The 21,423-nt window shown below is 44.6% G+C and overlaps 1 protein-coding gene and 1 pseudogene across 3 annotated transcripts in view; one reads left to right on the top strand and one right to left on the bottom strand.

Annotated features, from left to right (window-relative positions):
* The window catches only part of ssbp2b (single stranded DNA binding protein 2b), an 810,931-nt gene that overhangs the window by 521,940 nt on the left and 267,568 nt on the right, over positions 1-21,423 (bottom strand). The window lies entirely within an intron of this gene.
* LOC139261169 (solute carrier family 35 member B1 pseudogene) lies at positions 8,439-9,398 on the top strand (annotated as a pseudogene).

Here is a 21,423-nt window from a genome sequence, read left to right on the forward strand (position 1 = left end):
TTCAGGAGAACAAACAAGTTAACAGGATGTTTGATAGAGATGTTGAAAAGCAAAGGGTTGTTAAGACACGGAATGCCCCATCAGAAAAAGTGGTGGAAGTAGAATATATAAATAACTTATAAAAAGAGAGACATATATATATTTGAAAAATGAATGTTCTTAAAGGATTAGGGAAAAGGGCACAAGAACATAAGAAATAGGAGCAGGAGTAAGCCATCCAGCCCCTTGAGCTTGCTCCGTCATTTAATACGATCATGGCTGATCCGATCATAGACGCAGGTGCACTTCCCTGCCCGCTCCCCATAATCCCTTATTCCCTTATCGGTTAAGAAACTGTCTATCTCTGTCTTAAATTTATTCAATGACCTAGCTTCCACAGCTCTCTGAGGCAGCGAATTCCACAGATTTACAACCCTCAGAGAAGAAATTTCTCCTCATCTGAGTTTTAAATGGGCGACCCCTTATTCTAAGATTATGCCCCCTAGTTTTAGTCTCCCCTATCAGTGGAAACATCCTCTCTGCATCCACCTTGTCAAGCCCCCTCATAATCCTATACGTTTTGATAAGATTACCTCTCATTCTTCTGAATTCCAATGAGTAGAGGCCCGACCTACTCAACCTCCTCATCTCCGGAATCAACCGAGTGAACATGCTCTGAACTGCCTCCAAAGCAAGTATATCCTTTTGTAAATATGAAAACCAAAACTGCACGCAGTATTCCAGGTGTGGCCTCACCAATACCCTGCATAACTGTAGCAAGACTTCCCTGCTTTTATACTCCATCCCCTTTGTGCAATAAAGGCTAAGATTCCATTGGCCTTCCTGATCACTTGCTGTACCTGCATATCAACCTTTTGTGTTTCATGCACAAGTACTTCCAGGTCCCGCTGTACTGCAGCACTTTGCAATTTTTCTCCAATTAAATAAGAACTTGCTCTTCAATTTTTTCTGCCAAAGTGCATAACTTCACACTTTCCAACATTATACTCCATCTGCCAAATTTTTGCCCACTCACTTAGCCTGCCTATGTCCTTTTGCTGATTTTTTGTGTCCTCCTCACATATTGCTTTTCCTCCCATCTTTGTATCGTCAGCAAACTTGGCTACGTTACATTCCGTCCCTTTTTCCAAGTCATTAATATAGATTGTAAATAGTTGGGGTCCCAGCACTGATCCCTGCAGCACCCCACTAGTTACTGATTGCCAACCTGAGAATGAACCATGTATCCCTACTCTCTGTTTTCTGTTTGTTAGCCAATCCTCTATCCATGCTAATATATTACCCACAACCCCGTGAACTTTTATCTTGTGCAGTAACCTTCTATGTGGCACCTTGTCAAATGCCTCTGGAAGTCTAAATACACCACATCCACTGGTTCCCCTTTATCCACCCCGTTTGTTACATCCTCAAAGAATTCCAGCAAGTTTGTCAAACATGACTTCCCTTTCATAAATCCACGCTGACTCTGACTGACTAAATGATGCTTTTCCAAATGTCCTGCTACTGCTTCTTTAATAATGGACTCCAACATTTTCCCAACCACAGATGTTAGGCTAACTGGTCTATAGTTTCCTGCTTTCTGTCTCCCTCCTTTTTTAAATAGGGGTGTTACATTTTCAGTTTTCCAATCTGCTGGGACCTCCCCAGAACCAGAGAATTTTGGTAAATTACAACCAATGCATCCACTATCCCTGCCGCTACTTCTCTGAAGACCCTAGGATGCAAGCCATCAGGTCCAGGGGATTTATCTGCCTTTAATCCCATTATCTTACTGAGTACCAGCTCCTTAGTGATTGTGATTGTGTTAAGTTCCTCCCCCGCTTATAGCCCCTTGACTAGCCACTATTGGGATATTTGTTTGTGTCCTCTACCTCCAGCGTTTCAGCCATCTTCATGTTCCCCATTACTAATTCCCCGGTCTCGTCCTCTAAGGGACCAACATCTACTTTAGCCACTCTTTTCCTTTTTATATACCTACAGAAACTCTTGCTATCTGTTTTTATATTTTGTGCTAGTTTACTTTCAGAGAATTGGCACCAAGTGGATAGCTCTTTCAGAGAGCCAGCACTAGCACAACGGGCCAAATGACGACCTTCTGTGCTCCAAAATGCCACAATTCCCTAAGACATGCAGTTCTGCAATTGTTGCAGAAAATATTGGAACAATTTTCTACATGGCCTTGCTGAGAGTCGGAAGCCATTGTCTGTGGAGCTCCTTTGGAATAGTCAGAATATCCTGTGATGTAGTACATTAGTAAACTGATCATAAAGATAATTATGGATGACAGGGGCTATTTGATTCATCCATCCAGAGAGATCTTAAACAACCCCCGCCCCACATCACTGTACCATCCAATTGCTTCTTAAATGATTCCTGGATTTTTCTCTCCACAACTCGATCTGGATATTAATTCCATATATTGACCATTCTTTCTGTGAAAAAGAATTTCCTGCTATCAGTCCCAAAAGTATTCTTCTCTAGTTAGAGCTAATGTCCCCTAGTTCTACTGCTGCAGTTTTAAAGTAATATCCCAGGTTAACCTTTTCTATACACGTAACGACGGTACAAAGGAAGATGGTTGTGTTTGTTGGTGAATAATCATACAGCTCCAGGACATTTCTGCCAGAATTCGTCAGAGCAGCATCCTCGGCCCAATTATCTTCATCTCTTCATCAATGACCTTCCCTCCATTATAAAGGTCAGAAGTGGGACAGTTCCAGAAACAAGCATTCTCAAGGATAACTAATTATTGGCAATAAATACTGACTATATCAGTGATGTAATCCCGAGAATTAATCAAAAATACTCGATAGAGACATCTCCTTTCCAACCTGAAATGTCTCCATTTCTCCAGTGTTTTCTCATAATTCATATGCCTGACACAAGATTAGCTGTATGGCTCTTCTCTGTACTGCCTCCAATGGTTGAATGTCTCTCTTGTTTCTTAAAAACCGAACTGAACACAATATTCAGGGTGCAGTCTGACTAAAGCAATATAAAACTTAATTAGTACCTTCTCTAACTTTTATTATTTTGTTTTGGCTATGTAGTTCAGCATTCTATTGGCTTTGCTCATTGCTTTTTTAAATTGTGTGGGCATGTTTAGCTTTGAGTCTACCAAGATACCTAGGCCTCTTTTAGTTTCATCCTTAATTATTTCAACATCATTCATCAAGTACATGTAATCTACTTTTTCTTCAATGTGTAGCGCTTTACACTTGTGTGTGAAAAATTTCACCTGCCATTGTTCTGCCCACTTGTCTAGCTTATTCAACATATTCTGTAGTTTTTGAGTTGCTTCTCCTAGTTGAATATTATCTGAAAATTTGACCACTATGAGTTTCATAATCCAGATCATTTATATAAAGTAGAAACAGAAATGGTCCCAGTACTGAGCCCTGAGGCATCCCATTCAGAACTTCTCCAGTCTGACTTAAATCCTCTAATGACTACTTATTGTTTCCTACCCTTCAACCAATTTATTATCCATTCCCAGTGTTTATGTTGAATCCCCACATCCCTGATGTGCTCCACTAACTGATACATAGAAAAAAAATCAGTTTTCATATTGAAGGCTACAGCACTCTAATAGCATTTATTTTTAAGAATTGTAGATTAGAAATTGACTGTAAAAATATTATATTACCTGGATATTCCACACACGCATTCCCATAAAAAAGGGGGATCTTTTCTTATCAAGAAAAATATGCCAATAATCCCACAAAAACACAGTATTACTAAAGTGTCAGCTGTGACTCTTGCCTCTGAGTTAGAAGATTGAGCACGAAAACTAGGCTTGCACTCCAGTGCAGTACTGAGAGTGTGCTGCACAGTTGGTTATGCCATCTTTCAGATGAGATGTTAAACTGAGGCCCCAGCTGCCTTTTCAGGTGGATGTAAAAGATCCCATTATGCTATTTTGAAGAAGAGCAGGGATTCTCTCCAGTGTCCTGGCCAATACTTATTCCTCAACTAACACCTTAAAAAAAAACAGATGATCTGATCATTATCACATTGTTGTTTGTGGGAATTTGCTGTGCACTAATTGGCTGCCAAGTTTGCTACATTACAAAAGTGACTACATTTCAAAAAAGTACTTAATTAGCGGTGAAATGCTTTGGGATGTCCTGGGATTGTGATGTCCTGGCGTTTACTCGGATACAAATGTAACGGAAAACCCGCTGTAACGGAATTTAAAATATTGCGAGATTCAGCAATTTAACTGTCACACGTGTGAATATCTCGCTCACTTCAACTATCGCAAACGTGGACAGGTTGCTCAATTACACATAAATTGATGCAGGCATGGACTTTTTTCTCACTTTTCAACTGTCACACACATTGAAAGCAGTTCATTGTAATGCATCAGTCTGTCGAGTGTACTTGTTCAAAACACCCTGAAATCAAACAATTTAAAATGCCTTCTGACAGCACTAAAAGCAAATGCAGCATTAGGAAACGAAAAGTATTGAACATTCAGTAGAAATTAGAAATTATAAAGAAGTCTGAAGCTGGCAGAAGTGTGATGGACGAATATGAAGTTGGATCATCAACAATTTATGATATCAAGAAGCAAAAGAAAGATTTAGAAAGTTTTACCGCTGCTTCTGAATCTTCCGTCAAGGCAATGTCCGGCAAGAATTTGCGAAAGCTGAAGCTTGACAAACTAGACCAAGTGCTTTATGAATGGTTTTCTTTGAAATGGTCTGAAGGTGTGGCAATTTCAGGGTCAATGATTACAGCAAAGGCCAAGGACTTCAAGATGAAAATGAATTTAACTGAGGAGTGCATTTTTTCAGAAGGCTGGCTAACACGTTTTAAGCATCGCCACGGCATTCGCCAGCTGGATGTGACGGGCGAAAAAAAAATCAGCAGACAATGAGACCGCACAGAATTATTCAAGAACATTTGCTGAAATGATGCAGGAAAAGAAATTGACTGCAGATCAAACATACAATGCCAATGAGATTGGCTTACTATGGAAGTGTTTGCCAACTGCTACGTTGGCTGCAGCAGGGGAGAAGAAAGCTGTAGACTTTAAAATGAATAAGGAGAGGTTAACAATCTTGAATTGTGCCAATGCCTCTGGAGAACATAGACTTCCACTTTTAGTGATTGGCAAATCAAGGAAACCACGTAAAAGGAATTGCTCATTTACCAATTAGCTACTTTATTACGTTCACGTTCAAATAACATGAACTAAATCTTCGTTTTATTTATTTGACATAAATTTAGCACTTATCAATTATTTGTTTTATATTTCAAATTATGAATCGATTTTCAATCTGAATAGCTCATTGGAAAGAGCGGATCAAGATCTATACGATACGATATATAAAATATTTCGTGGCTGATTCTATCACCTTCAAATATTAACTTTAAAATGTAAACTCGCCATATCGGAAAATTCATTTACCCGGAGTTGCCGAATCCCCAAACAATCCAGGTAAACGAGAGTTTACTGTATATAAATACAAGTCTTTTCTTCTTACTAATCGTACAGCCAATTTATTTCATTTTTTTAATTTGCTACATGATACATTTTTACAGATGCACAACTATTTGCATGGCATCCGTGAGCACAATGCTGTTAGTGTGCTGATAGTATCTGCTGTTATAGAATGCAATGTCAATGAACAGCTGAAAATATCACATGAAATATACACTGGTAATGTAAGCTATAATGTGATTCTACTGCAATTCATTTAAAACAGTGAAACAATCACACATACACAAAATGATCTAATGCTAAGTACATAACGCTTATGTTTCAACTGGATGGTTAGATCTTTTTGCCACATGGTTGATCACTCAAATCAACCTATAGTAATTCTTGACCAATAGTACAAATTGGGGTGGCAGGGAGAGCATCAGAACGGGAAGACACTGACAAATATGTGAACAGTAGCATAGTGGTAACATCACTGGACTAGTAATCCATGAGGCCTGGATGAATGATCCCAAAACATGAGTTCAAATCCCACCATGGCAACAGGGGAATTTAAATTCAGTTAATTAAATACATCTGGAATAAAAAGCTAGCATCAGTAATGGTGACCATGGGCTCAATTTTCCCAAGACATTTTTTTGGTGTACTTGAAGAGTTACGCCCGATTTTTTGGAGCCTAAGTACAGCAAAAAAAAAATTCTAAGTTTCCCCGTTGGATTTCTTCATTTTGGCGTGGCGTAACCCGACCTTTAGTTTTGGAGATGGAGCCTTGATCTGTGCCAAAAAGATCGGGCTGCCATGGTAACCAGGGACACAATGCGAGCTGAGGCTGCAAAATGAAGCATACAGTCAGCTCCCAATACATTAAATGAATTGAAAAACACATAGCAGCAACTTACTTCCAACCCCAGGCAACTTACCTCCAACCCTGCCGGTCCGATCCCAATCTCGGTCCCGGATTTTCTTTCTCTCTCTCTGTGTCTGAACTGAGGACCGAGAATGGGATCGGACCGGGAGAATGGGGACCGAGAATGGGACTGGACAGCCTTCGGGCGGGATTGGAGGTTAGTTGCTACTAAGTGTTTTTCAATTCTTTTAGTGTGTCCGGGCATTTGCTGCGCCGATTTCCATCCTTGCAGCGATTTCCTTAACTCTAGGGAAGGTTTTTATGCAGAGGCCACATACACTGGCCTAAGCACAACTGGAGTAACTCTTAGCTGGCCAAACTTCCATAAATGGCCAGAATTGCGGCGGTGGCTGGTTACGCCCCCTTTGGCTGAAAAAAAAATTGGCCTAAAAAAATTGTAACTGAGTTACGCTGGTGCAAATTGATTGGGGAAACTGTGGTTTTTCAACTTAGGCCAAGAAGAGCAGCCTGCTCCAAAAAAAGGTGCAAATCACTGGGGAAAATTGAGCCCCATGATACTACCGGATTGTCATAAAAATCCATCTTGTTCACTAATATCCTTCAGGGAAGGAAATCTGCCGTCCTTACCCAGTCTGGCCTATATGTGACTCCAGACCCACAGCAATGTGGTTGACTCTTAACTGCCCTATGAAATGGCCTAGTAAGCCACTCAGTTATACACAACTGATATGAAAAACAATAATAAGAATAAAACCGGACAAACCACTCGGCATCGACCTCGGCACTGGCTACAGACACGACAACGGCTCACACAGTCGACCCTAAAAAATCCTTCTCACCAACATCTGGGGACTTGTGCCAAAATTGGGAGAGCTGTCCCACAGACATAATCATACCTTTCAGCCAATGTCCCAGACTCCTCCATCACTATCACACCGGCAGGACAGACCCACCAGGGGTGCCGGCACAGTGGTATACAATCAGGAGGGCGTGGCCTTGGGTGTTCTCAACATTGATTCCAGACCCCATGAAGTCTCATGGCTTCAAGTCAAGTATGGACAAGGAAACCTCCTGCTGATTACCACCTACCTCCCTCCCTCAGCTGATGAATCAGTACTCCTCCATATCGAACACCACTTGGAAGAAGCACTGAGAGTAGCAAGGGCACAGAATCAGTGGGTGAGGGACTTCAATGTCCATAATCAAGAGTGGCTTTGTAGCACCACTACTGACCGATCTGTCTGAGTCCTGAAGGACGTAGCTGCTGGACTAGGCCTGCAGCAGGTGGTGTGAGAACCAACACGAGGTTCTCACATCACGTAACCTCGTCCTTACCAATCTACCCGTCGCAGATGCATCTATCCATGACAGTACTGGTAGCAGCGACCACCGCACAGGCATTGTGGAGACAAAGTCCCGTCTTCACACTGAGGACACCATCCACGTGTTGTGTGGCACTACCACCATGCAAAATGGGATAGATTCAGAACAGATCTAACAGCTCAAAACTGGGCATCCATGAGGTGCTGTGGACCATCAGCAGCAGCAGAATTGTATTCCACTACAATCTGTTACCTCATGGCCTGGCATATCCCTCATTCTACCTTTACCATCAAGCCAGGGGACCAACCCTGGTTCAATGACAAGTGTAGAAGAGCATGCTAGGAGCAGCACCACCCTAAAAATGAGGTGCCAACCTGGGGAAACTGCAACACAGGACTACATGCATGCTAAAAAGTGGAAGCAGCATGCTATAAACAAGGCTAAGCAATCCACAACTAACGGATCAGATTAAAGCTCTGTAGTCCTGCCACATCCAGTCATGAATGGTGGTGGAGCATTCAACAACTAACGGGAGGAGGAGGCTCCATGAATATCCCCATCCTCAATGATGGCGGAGCCCAGCATGGGAGTGCAAAAAAGGCTGAAATGTTTACAACCATCTTCAGCCAGAAGTGCCGAGTGGATGATCAATATCGGCCTCTTCCTGAGGTTCCCACCATCACAGAAGCCAATATTCAGCCAATTCGATTCACTCCGTGTGATATCCGGCTGCCCCGTAACCAGCGCGCGCCCGGGGTAGTTGCCGGGGCGATCGAGCAGCGCGTTGCCAAGCCCTACATGGAGCGAATCGAGAGCAAACGCCTGCAGGTGCTCCTCTGCTTCCTGGGGGTGTTCGTCTGTTATTTTTACGATGGGACTTTGCAGGAGACCATAACCAGAGGGAAATATGGAGCGCAGCAAGAATCCTTCATATATGCAGAATCGCTTGTGTTCGTCCAGTGTATTATTAATGCTATCTTTGCCAAACTAATTGTACAATTCTTTGAAAAGCCTTCACCTGAACAAACGCCACACTGGCTGTACGCAGTTTGTTCGATGTCTTATCTAGGAGCCATGGTCCCAGTAATTCCGCACTCCAGTGTGTCAACTATCCAACGCAGGTATTGGGAAAATCATGTAAACCTATTCCAGCGATGTTTTTAAGAGTCATTATTGGAAGGAAAAGGTACCTGTTAGTCAAGTATCTTTATGTGCTGCTCATAGTTCTGGGAATGGCATTATTTATCTACAAACCCAAAAAAGGGACTGATGGTGCTGATGAGCACATTTTTGGATTTGGGGAAATACTATTATTAGTCTCCTTGACCTTGGATGGATTGACTGGAGTAGCGCAAGATCAGATGAGAGCTAATTTTCAGACTGGTTCAAACCAGATAATGCTGAATATAAATGTTTGGTCCATTTTGTTCCTGGGAATAGATGTCCTGTTTACTGTAGAATTCTGGGAATTTCTGAAATTCACTGAGCGCCACCCCAGTATTTTGTACAAGATACTTCTGTTCAGTTTAACTAGCGCCGGAGGCCAGAGTTTCATCTTTATGACTGTTGTTTACTTTGGACCTTTGACCTTTGACTTGTTCAATTATTACTACAACCAAAACGTTCTTTACTATCCTCGGTTCTGTGCTTATTTTTGGTAATCCAATCAGCGCCTTACAGTGGGTAGGCACTGTCTTAGTATTCCTCGGACTTGGTTTAGATGCCAAATATGGAAAGACGCCCCAAAAAGATCAATAAACACTGAAGTGATTATTTAGTCAGAAGACTTGTATCACTAATATCGTTGCTCGAACCTGATTCACTGATTGTAAATTCTTTGCTCTGGTTATTATGTGGTTTAAATGTTGGGAATGTTTTTTTTAAAGACTTTTTTGCCAAAAAAAACTGTCTGTCCATGTGAGTACTTCAAGGTTTTACACCAACACTTTGTGCAATACTTAACTTGTTATCATGGACTTGTCTATTAAGTAATGCCTTGTATCAGACTTGACTTGGTAAGTACTATCACTAGAGTTCTAGAACTGATTATGGTTCTTGAAATTTGGCATGGATTGTTATGTGAAAATACTTAATTTCTAAAAGATGAAATTGCTCTAATTAATTTTGTTGTGTGTATGTGTGCAATTCCTTCTCAAACATTTTGCTTACTTAAGAGTTTTTTTCATCATTTGTATCAGTATTTTTAATTTTTATTAAAAATTCCAGAAGCCTGCTGTTCTCGGGTTTAAAAATGACATTGTACGTAGTTCCATACAAAAGGTCAGTGGTTCAGTACAATGTGTATGCTGATATGATTGTATAATTATAGCATCAAGTTGCATTATTTGATTTGTTAGTCTACAGGTCCCAGTTTGAAACACCCCAAAGCTGTTTACTTCAACCCAACTTAACCCAACACCCAAGTAGTTTAATTGTTTGAACTTCAAAAAAAATAACTCCCAAGATGTAATAAGGGGCAATAATTAAGAACTGATTCATATAAAAAGCATTAACTGTCAATTATTTTTAACTTGATGTACATTTTCCCACAGTGCTGTCTTAAGTTATTTAATTGGTCTTCATGTCAGCTGTGGCTCAGTGGGTAGCACTCTTGCCTCTGAGCCAGAAGGTTGAACACATAAATCTAGGCAGACATTCCAGCGCAGTGCTGAGGGAATGCTGCACTGTCGGAGGTGCTGTCTTTCAGATGAGACATAAAACCGAGGTCCCATCTGCTCTCTCAAGTGAACGTAAAGGATCCCATGGCACTATTGGTGTCCTGGCCAATATTTATCCCTTAATCAACAGAACAAAAACAGATTATCTAGTCATTATCACACTGCTGTTTGTAGGGGTTTTCTATGCGCAAGTTGGCTGCCGCGTTTCCCACAACATTACATTACAACATTACAACATTACAACAGCAACTACACTTCAAGAAGTACTTAATTGGCTGTAAAGCACTTTGAGACTTCCGGTGGTCATGAAAGGTGCTATATAAATGCAAGCCTTTCTTTTCTTTATATCAAGAAAAGGCTGAGAGCATTGGAAACAGCAAAGGCTATGAGCCCCGACACCCATCCCAGCTGTTTGTGCTGAAGACGTGTGCTCCAGAATTAGCTGCGCCTCTAGCCAAGCTGTTCCAGTACAGCTACAACATTGGCATCTATCCGACAATGTGGAAAACTGCCCATGTATGTCCTGTCCACAAAAAGCAGGACAAATCCAACCCGGTCAATTACCGCCCCATCAGTCTACTCTCAATCATCAGCAAAGTGATGGAAGATATCGTCAACAGTGCTATCAAGCGGCATTTACTCATCAATAATCTGCTTACCAATGCCCAGTTTGGGTACCGCCAGGACAACTCGACTCCAGACCTCAATACAGCCTTGGTCTAAACATGGATAATAGAGCTGAATTCCAGAGGTGAGTTGAGAGTGACTGCCCTTGACATCAAGGCAGCATTTGACCAAGTGTAGCATCAAGGAGCCCTAGTAAAACTAAAGTCAATGGGATTCAGGGGGGAAAACACTCCACTGGCTGAAGTCACACCTAGCACAAAGGAAGATGGTTGTGGTGGTTGGAGGTCAATCATCACAGCCCCAGGACATCACTGCAGGAGTTCCCTCAGGGCAGTGTCCCAGACCTAACAATCTTCAGCTGCTTCATCAATGACCTTCCCTCCATCATAAGGTCAGAAGTGGAGATGTTCGCTGATGACTGCACAGTGTTCAGTGGCATTCGCAACTCCTCAGATAATGGAGCAGTCCATGCCCACGTGCAGCACGACCTGAACAACATTCAGGCTTGGGCTGATAGGTAGCAAGTAACATTCATGCTACACAAGTGCCAGGCAATGACTACCTCCAACAAGCGAGGGTCTAACTACCATCCCCTTGACATTCAACGGCATTACCATCGCCAAATCCCCCACCATCAACATCCTGGGGGTCACCATTGACCAGAAACTTAACTGGACCAGCCACATAAATACTGTGGCAACAACAGCAGGTCAGTATTCTACGGCAGGTGTCTCACCTTCTGACTCCCCAAAGCCTCTCCACCATCTACATAGCACATGTGAAGAGTGTGATGGAATACTCTCCACTTGCCTGGATGAGTGCAGCTCCGACAACACTCAAGAAGCTCGACACCATCCAGGACAAAGCAGCCCACTTGATTGACATCCCATCCAGCACCTTAAACATTCACTCCCTCCATCACTGACGTACCGTGGCTGCAGTGTGTACCGTCTAAAAGATGCACTGCAGCAACTCACCAAGGCTTCTTCGGCAGCACCTCCCAAACCCGCGACCTCTACCACCTCGAAGTACAAGGGCAGCAGGCGCATGGGAACACCACCACATCCAAGTACACACCATCCTGACTTGGAAGTATATCGTCATTCCTTCATCGTCGCTGGGTTAAAATCATGGAACTCCCTTCCTAACAGCACTGTGGGAGTACCTTTACCACAAGGACTGCAGCGGTTCAAGAAGATGGCTCACCACCATCTTCTCAAGGGCAATTAGGGATGGGCAATAAATGCTGGTCTTGCCAGCGCTGTCCACATACCAGGAACAAATTTTAAAAAATTAAAATTCCCCAGGTCTCAAATCTTTATGCATATTACACTCATTCCTGTCCAGCTGAGTCTTGCCCAATACGAAACAATTTCTGATTTCCTTTTTCATATAATTAAAAAAAAATGCTTATGCTAATTAAGGTTGGGAATGCAACTTTTCCCATTTCAGGCACCCAATATCAGCATCAGCTCTCAGGTCAGGTATACCATATCCAGCATGCTTCAGCCTTAACCTCAGATCAGTCGACCTACAATTTTACATTTTTACAATTTTCCTGTGGCCTGAGTGAATTAATGCCAACAAGGAGCAGAATATATCCCTTACAGCAGCAAGAGGAGACTTTCATTCCATCAGTGTGAACTGGATTTGAATTTGGGTCACAGAAATGATAAGATAGGGTCTAAGCAACTGAGCCACATAGTTTCCCGCACAATGTGCTACTTCTTAGACAAATCTACCACAATTCCATTTATAATTCTCCAAAGAGCTGTGAAATCAAAATGTAAGCTAAAGAGGAAGGCATAACATTTGTTTAGGCTCATTTTTGAACCTAAATTGATCAGTGCGCTAAGTTCAGCCTCGGCCTTCATAAGCACATTTCCAGCAAGCTTTAGGCACCTCCAGAAACTGCTTGCCTGTGTACTGCCCTCCAGGTTAGGCCCTCTGGTAAGTCCTGGGAGGCTATAGGGAGGAGAGTCAACACAGGATGGCAGTAGTGCTGTGGAGTGGGGACGAGGCATATATAAATATATAATATATAAATAAACTCATCTTTTTGTTGACAGTCTCTGGTTAGGCTACAGCGAATGCCTGAAAATCTTGAGTGGAACTAACCAATTTAGGAGAGGGGTCCTGAAACATTTGTTAGCCTGCTCATTAACATAAGCTAAAGACCTAACGCCTGTTTTAAGTAACTGAAATGAGCGCCTGAGTATCACATGACTCAATATGGGGTCGGTCGTATTTCAGGCGTCCTTGGGGCGCAGGACATAGCTCAGCAAATCTGTCATTGTTTTCCTCCAATTTACGCTTGAAAAACAGATAAAACGGGGTCCAATTTTCCAGCTGAAATGTTTTCAAATCAGATACTAGATTTTAAAGCAGTAAACGCAGCTCATAAGTCAATCCTCTGGCAACTCGAAGCTCTCTTGGAAGTTAAGATCATTAAGTTAAGCCCCAGCACATCCAAGACCTGATTCCAAATATGAACCCCCTTCATATAAAAGGTAAGTTAAGCAAGCCTTTAACTTCAGTTTTGATTTTTGTCAATCGCTTGTCGTCGAACTACAGTACATGGACTACGCTTACAGCTGCGCACATTCAGAGACTGAACTCAAAGTCATAGTCAATATCTTCACTGAGGCGTACGAAAGCATGGGCCTTACATTAAACATCCGTAAGACAAAGGTCCTCCACCAACCTCACCCCGCCACACAGCACTGCCCCCAAGTCATCACGATCCATGGCGCGGCTCTGGAAAACGTGGACCATTTTCCATACCTTGGGAGCCTATGATCAACAAGGGCAGACATCGACGATGAGGTTCAATACTGCCTTCAGTGCGCCAGCGCAGCCTTCGGCTGCCTGAGGAAGAGAGTTTTTGAAGATCAGGTCCTCAAATCTGGCACCAAGCTCATGGTCTACAGGGCTGCAGTGATACCCGCCCTTCTGTATGGCTCAGAGATATGGACCATTAACAATCGACACCTCAAATCGCTGGAGAAATACCACCAACGATGTCTCCCCAAGATCCTGCAAATCCCCTGGGAGGACAGACGCACCAACGTCAGTGTTCTCGATCAGGCCAACATCCCCAGCATCAAAGCACTGACCATACTCGACCAGCTTCGTTGGGCGGACCACATTGTTCGCAATCCTGACACAAGACTCCCAAAGCAAACACTCTACTCAGAACTCCTACACGGCAAACGAACCCCAGGTGGGCAGAGGAAATGTTTCAAGGACACCCTCAAAGCCTCCTTGATAAAATGCAACATCCCCACCGATACCTGGGAGTCCCTGGCCAGAGACCGCCCTAAGTGGAGGAAGAGCATCCGGGAGGGCGCTGAGCATCCCGAATCTCGTCACCGAAAGCATGCAGAAAGCAAGCGCAGGCAGCGGAAGGAGCGGCGGCAAACCAGTCCCACCCACCCTTTCCTTCAACGACTATCTGTCCCACCTGTGACAGAGACTGTAATTCCCATATTAGACTGTTCAGTCACCCAAGAACTCACTTTTAGAGTGGAAGCAAGTCTCATTTCGAGGGACTGCCTATGATGATGACGACAATAGCTTTCTACGGATATCCTCTTGCTTATCCTAGCAGAGTAACAGAAGCACTGAAAACCACAGAATTCACTATGATAAAAACTGTTACCACAGCTTCTAATGTAATATATACACAATCTCTACTCTTCGATCTTGACGTATATTAGCCAAAAAATGCCTTAGTCACAACAACTAAAAATAATCGTAATACACTTATTAGTGAAATTCAGAAATATCATTTAAGGAAATAAGGCAGAATAGCATGTTTTGCTAGGCCACAACTGCAGCAAATTCATGGCTGTATACCAAGATTAAAACATGAAATGAAGGCTACAATTATAGTATATGCACATTTAAAAACATACATTTCACATAATTTTTGGTAAATCTACTGCAACTACATAGCAGAATACTAAACATTAGTTAACAAGCATTCTCAGAAGACTGGTAATTTTTTTTTTTAAATTGTTGTTCGAAAGAGGCAGGAAGCAAAGGGTAATGGTCGATGGGTGTTTGTGTGAATGGAAGGCTGTTTCCAGTAGGGTTCCGCAGGGCTCAGTATGAGGTATCTTACTTTTTGCATATATCAATGATTATAGGCTCAATTTTCTCGGGTCATTTGCGCCGTTTTTTTGGAGTGCACCGTTTTTTCTGGCGTAAGTATTTAACTCAAAGTTTCTCCCTGGAATCTGCACCGGCGTAACTGCTTTAGTTACGAATATTCTACATTAGATTTTTTTTGACGTCTGCGCCAGTTTTCAGCATTTTTTGCAGTTTGCCCCCAAATCTTTTATCCTAGTTCGGCGTATCTGGCCACTCAAGAAAAACCTTCTGGTGAGTTAACAGAAAGCAGCGCACGTTGAAAAATCGACACTGAAAGACACCATTGTTTTTCATCGAACTTTTTGGAGCGAGTCTCTAACACTTGAAATAATAAAGTTCAATTTTTTTTACCTTTCAACTGAGTACATGGAAGTTTCTTTGATTTCTGAACTTTTCATTTTTTTTTTACTCACACGCCACCACCGAACATCTTCAAGCAGGGCTGGAGGGGGCGGTCATAGCGTTGGCCGTCAGAATCGGACACAGGGGCGCGGCTGCAAAAAAAAACCCGTGGGGCGGAGGCGATTGGAAGGCTTCTGCACTGAGCCTAGGGAGGGAGATGGCGATCGGAAGGCTGCTGCACTAGGCACAAGACTGCAATGAGTTGGGGGGGCGGGGGGGGCGGAGAAGGGAAGAAGTCACAAGACGGCAATGAGTTGGGGTGGGGGGAAGAAGGGGAGGTCACAAGACTGCAATAATTTGGGGGGAGGAAGAAAGGGGGAAGTCACAAGACTGCAATGAGTTTGGGGGAGCGGGAGGGTGTGAGAAGGGGAAAAGTCACAAGACTACAATGAGCTGGGGTGGGGGGAGGGGGGGTAGTGGGGAGGAAAAGAGGGAGGATAAGTCACAAGACCTGGGTGTGGTCCATCCATACAGACCTTGGGGAAAGAGAACAAAGAACCTGTCATGCCTGCCTTCCTGCCGTTTTGAGCTTCTTGCAAAGGTAAAATTTAACAATGGGGGCAATACTAACAATGCCGTACCTTGTGCGAGCCTTCTGCACGATGGTGCTACATAGGAGACAATTGATTCGAGGTCATTGCATGAGGAACATCAGAGCCTGTAGAGTGCTGGGCAGGAGGCCTTACCAATGTCGGGTATATCGAGACAGGCATTCGTACCTGCACCCGAGTGATGTAGACTGTGCCAGAAGGCTGTGATTCCGCAAAGAAGTTGTAACCGAGATCTGTGAGTTGGTGAAAGCAGACTTGCAACCTAGAAACATCAGGAGGACTGCTTTCTCAGTTGAAGTGAAGGTTACAGCTGCCTGTATGAAGGGGTATGGTGAGAAAGCAGGAATGGGGTACTGAAGTTGCATGTTCAGCCATGAACTCATTGAATGGCGGTGCAGGCTAGAAGGGCCGAATGGCCTACTCCTGCACCTATTTTCTATGTTTCTATGTTTCTATGTTTCTATGTTTCTAAGCCTCCGGCTTGTTTCAAGCTACAACTGGGGATGTGTGCGCCATCTCTCAATATGCAACATGTGTCTGCATTTGGCAGGTGACAACTGCAGTATATGCATGGAGGAATGACTACATAAAGTTCCCCATGACCGCCCAAGCAATGCGTGAAATGGCTGTGGGTTTCTCCAGGATTGCTGGCTACCCAAAGGTACAGGGCTGCGTTGATTGTACCTACATCACCTTGTGAGCACCTTTGGAGGATTCCGAGATGTACAGGAACAGAAAAGGCTTCCACTCCATTAATGTACAGCTCATGTGTGACGACATGCATCGCATCATGTCAGTCGATGCAAAATACCATGGGAACACCCATGATGCGTTCATCCTATGCGAGAGCATTATATCTGCCATGTTTCAGCAGCAGCCAGAATGGCAGAACTGGCTACTGGGAGACAAAGGATATGGACTCGCCACCTGGCTGATGATGCCCCTACACGTAACCCGGACAGAAGCTGACCGGGAATACAACATGTCACACATTGCGACGTGCAGCATCATAGAGAGAACCATTGGCATCAGCGTTGCCGATGCCTGAACCATTCCGGAGGCTACTTGCTGTACTCCCCTGAGATTGTCGGTCAGTTCACTGTTGTGTGTTGCATGCTGCATAACTTAGCCATCATGAGGCAGCAGTAGCTGGTAGGAGAAGACCCAACTGTGGTGAGAGTGGTTGATGATAATGATGAGGAAGATGCAGATGACCAGCTGGAGGACGAGGAAGCCATTCAAGTACCTGAACCTGAAGCACGACGGTGGAGGAGGGTGGGCCATTGTGCCCCTTTAACGATTGCTCGAGCCTTGCACCAGCAGCTCATCCGTGAATGCTTTGCTGCCTGAAGGCTCAGCGACAATTATTCCACATGGACCATGTTTACTGTTTGGAGCTGTTCCGTTGTGTTAATGGAACACATGATGGAAATGATTCTTGTTTACTTCAAACATTGTGTTAATAATCAAACAAAATAATGGAAATGATTCAGATTTAATGTAAAATATATTTTATTCAAAAATTTAACAAGCAGTTCTTTGTACTTAATTTAACTTTAATAAAATCATTCTTGTTTCAAACTTTAAAGTTTTCAATTACGACCACTTACAAATTTTAAGATCACTTAAAAACTTTAAGATCACTTACTAACTTTTAAACTTGTAAATTTGCATAACTTACAAAAATCTTATAGTTTGAGAACAGTTACAACAGTAGCAATAATAACAGCAGCAGCAGCAAAGAAAGGCTGCACCCATCTCTCCTCCACTTTATTCTAAGATCGCTCACCGCGCTTGTTCTTGGTGATTCCACCACCCCTACCCGCAAGCGGCAGCGCAGTGTTTCTGGGGTTGGTACCAAGCTTATTCTTTCTAAGATCTTGGGTAGTGCGGCCCTGTTGAGGAGGGAGGGGCAGCTGCCGGCAATGTGGAAGGCCCGGCTTGGGGCTCTTCAGAGGCTGATGTGGGGATTGGAATGGGAGTGGCAGTTGATTCTGTCAATGGTCGTGGGGTCTGGGCGTGTTCCCATATTGCAGCAGCTAACTCCAACATGCCGTCCCTTATGCGCCCTGACAGTGTCTCAACAACGTGCAACATTCCCTCCTTCATGTTAAGCAAAACTGTCAACTACCTGTGACATTCCCTCCCTCATGTTCAGTGAAAGTGTTTGCACCATCTCTGACAGGGCATCAGCTACTTGTGACATTCCCTCACTTATGGTCCCAGACATCGTTCCCATTTCTCGTGAGATTGCTGTTACTTCTCCTGACAGTCCCGCTATCTCATCACCCACCCCACTGATAGTGTCCAGGAGTGATCGCGTAAGGTCAATGCTCTCCCCTGCAAAGATGAAAATGCAACTTTTTATAGAGAGTATCTTTCTGCTGGGTGGGACATATACAGCTGGTAACATTTCCAATGTAATTGCATTGAATAAACAAAAATATTACTTACACTAACTACTTGACCAAGGTCCTGCCACTTCTTTTTACACTGGCCTCCAGATCTCGTGGTGGTCACCATTGCACAGTAATCTTCTGCAACTTGGTTCCAGCATTTCTTCATTTCTTTGGGTGGAACATTTATGTAACCTCTGCTGGTGTCCAGCTCCTGCCATCTGGTCTCAATCACAGTAACTAGTGCCTCCACTTCATCCTGTAAGAAATTCTTGGTCCTTCCCTGCAGATCCGATTTTTCCAATGCTCTCACACAGCACTCCTTCTCACACAACTGTATCTTTAAAAATGGCCGACTGCCAATCTGGAGCTGTGCTGCGCATCCACTGATATAATGACAAAAACTTCATTTTTTTTGTCGCACATGCGCAGAAGATGCATCATAATTTTTTTCAGCGCAGATAGCAGGCTCCACCCCCCCCAAGGCGACTGGACACGCTGAGTGGCACCAAATTTGAATTATACATCAGAGAAACTTTGACAAAATATTTCTGCCGCATTTCTGGCCAAGAAAAACGGGCCCAACTCTGGCAATACACCAGAAAACAGGCTTGGGTCAAATTGCGCCCAATAACTTGAATGTAGGGGGTATGATTAAGAAGTTTGCAAGTAAACAAAAAGTGGCCGTGTGGTTGATAATGAAGAAGAAAGCTGCAGACTGCAGGAAAATATCAATGGACTAGCCAGGTGGGCAGAACAGTGACAAATGGAATTCAATTCGGAGAAGTGTGAGGTAATGCATTTTGGGAAGACTTGTGTGGTGTATGTAGCACACAAATCACTGACTCCACACGGTCTGGTGTAAATCTAACTGCTGTGACCTTCGCCCTTTATTGTTCAGCTCCAGAGTGCCTCTCACGTGTGGTGGTCAGTCTTATATAGCCCTTGTTGCAGGTACTACCAGGTTTCCCACCACAGCACCCTCTGTGGTGTGGCATAGTGCTTACATTACATTTAAGGTACTGGGACGATACACACATCATTACATAACATCACCTTCCCTCCCCCCCACCAGGACGCAGGACAACGATACACACATCATTACAAAACATCACACTTGTCCAACGAAAGGCAGGTAGGCATAGACAGTGCGTTAGTATGGTACATATTATCTGGTACATTAACTAGTTATTGACTGGTAACGGATCCTTGATTTCCTTGTTAGCCGTTATCATTAATTGTACTTCATCCATTATTTTACACAAATACAGTGGCCATTCAGCATTAAAAAATTAATTCTTATTATAAATTCGCCATCTCACATTAACATAGCTCATTTTGGACTCGCTCTGCCTTACAGAAGTCCTTTGTGGGGACCACCTCTTGGTAAGGCCCTTTTAAGACTCCCGGGTGCATTTCCTTTTTAAGGCGCCATCTTTGATGCAGGAGGATTCCACGAGGCTTCTCCTTGGGCGCCGCCATTTTTGATGCTCTGCTGCTCCGACACGATGCTGTCGCCATCTTCTTCTCCGCCGCTCCGGATGCCCTCCGCCGTCGCAGCCTCCGCTCCCCTCCGCTGCCACCTGACTTGCCGCCTCTCCTGCAGCCGTCGTGGTCTCTCCATCGGCCGCACTTGCCGCGTCCCCCGCGGCCTCCGTAGCGGCCTCCAATGTGGCCGCCGTGGCCGCCGACCTCCAGTTGCTGCTGCCGCCCGACGCTAACAGCTCCTCGGCGGGGCTCTTCCGAACCGCCGGCCATCCTAAATCCCTCGCACCCCGCCGGCTCACTCCCCCCCCACTAGGCCCCTCTGTGCAGGGCTGCTTGCCTGTGGGGGCTGAGGCTGCAGGATGTGTGTGTGAGGTCCGGGCCTGGGGCTTGCCTGTGGGGGCTGAGGCTGCAGGATCTCGGTGTGAGGTCCGGGCCTGGGGCTTGCCTGTGGGGGGATTGAGGCTGCAGCTCCAGCTCGGTCGGCGCTGCTCTCTGGGGACCCGGGGCATGGCAGCACCCCGGGGAGCAGCAGCCTGTGGAGTGATGAAGTCTTCCCAGCTCCCACGGACCGTCCCCATCCAACTCCGGCCGAGGAGTGTCGGCCCATCGCCTGCAACGACCCACAGAGGTAAACCGTGCGTCTCGTCCCCGTGGGATACCTGCACCATCGCTCTGCCAAGAACCATTATTAGTTCCCTGGTGTAGGTACACAGCTTCGCCGTGACCGGGACCAGCTTGGGTCGTGCAGCTGGGTTAATCCACAGTTTATCAAAAGTTCTCCGACTCATCAACGACAGATCCGAGCCCGTATCCACTTCCATACTCACAGGGACTCCGTTGATTTTTACTTCCCTTATCACTGAGGGCGAATCGTCGGTACACGTGTGCAGTCCAAACACCTCATCTTCTTCTATCTGCTCCTCGTTGAACAGTGGATCATCCCCCATCTCCTCAGCCACATGGTGAGTCTGATTTCTTTTACACATACGCTGAAGGTGGCCTTTCGTGTGGCAGGTATTGCACGTGTACTCCGCAAACCTGCACCGGTGAGCCTCATGGCTTCCTCCACAGCGCCAGCATGGTGCTGCTTGATTGGCCCCCCTCAGTGGACTCTGAGTTCCAGGACCCCGAGGTCTGTGCTCTCTGCCCCGGGCAGAGCCATGTTCTGCAGTTTTGTCCGTGGTGGGCGCTATCCTGTGGACAGTGCCTGCCGGGTTCGAGACTGTGTGGATTATTTGCTTGGTGCTGCAAGTCGAGGTCATATATGCCCGGCTGATGGTGATGGCCTTTGTCAGAGTGACTGTGGGTTCCGTGGCTAGCAACTTGTGAAGGAGGCCCTCGTGGCCAATCCCCATAACGAAAACGTCCCGCAAAGCCTCGTCAAGGTGTGCGCCAAAATCACACAGCGCCGCGAGTCTCCTGAGGTCCACAGCATATTTGGTGATATCCTGGCCCTCGGGTCTGCAGTGATGGTAAAATTTGTATC

Source organism: Pristiophorus japonicus, chromosome 1, assembly GCF_044704955.1.
Source record: "Pristiophorus japonicus isolate sPriJap1 chromosome 1, sPriJap1.hap1, whole genome shotgun sequence".
Lineage (NCBI taxonomy): Eukaryota > Metazoa > Chordata > Chondrichthyes > Pristiophoridae > Pristiophorus > Pristiophorus japonicus.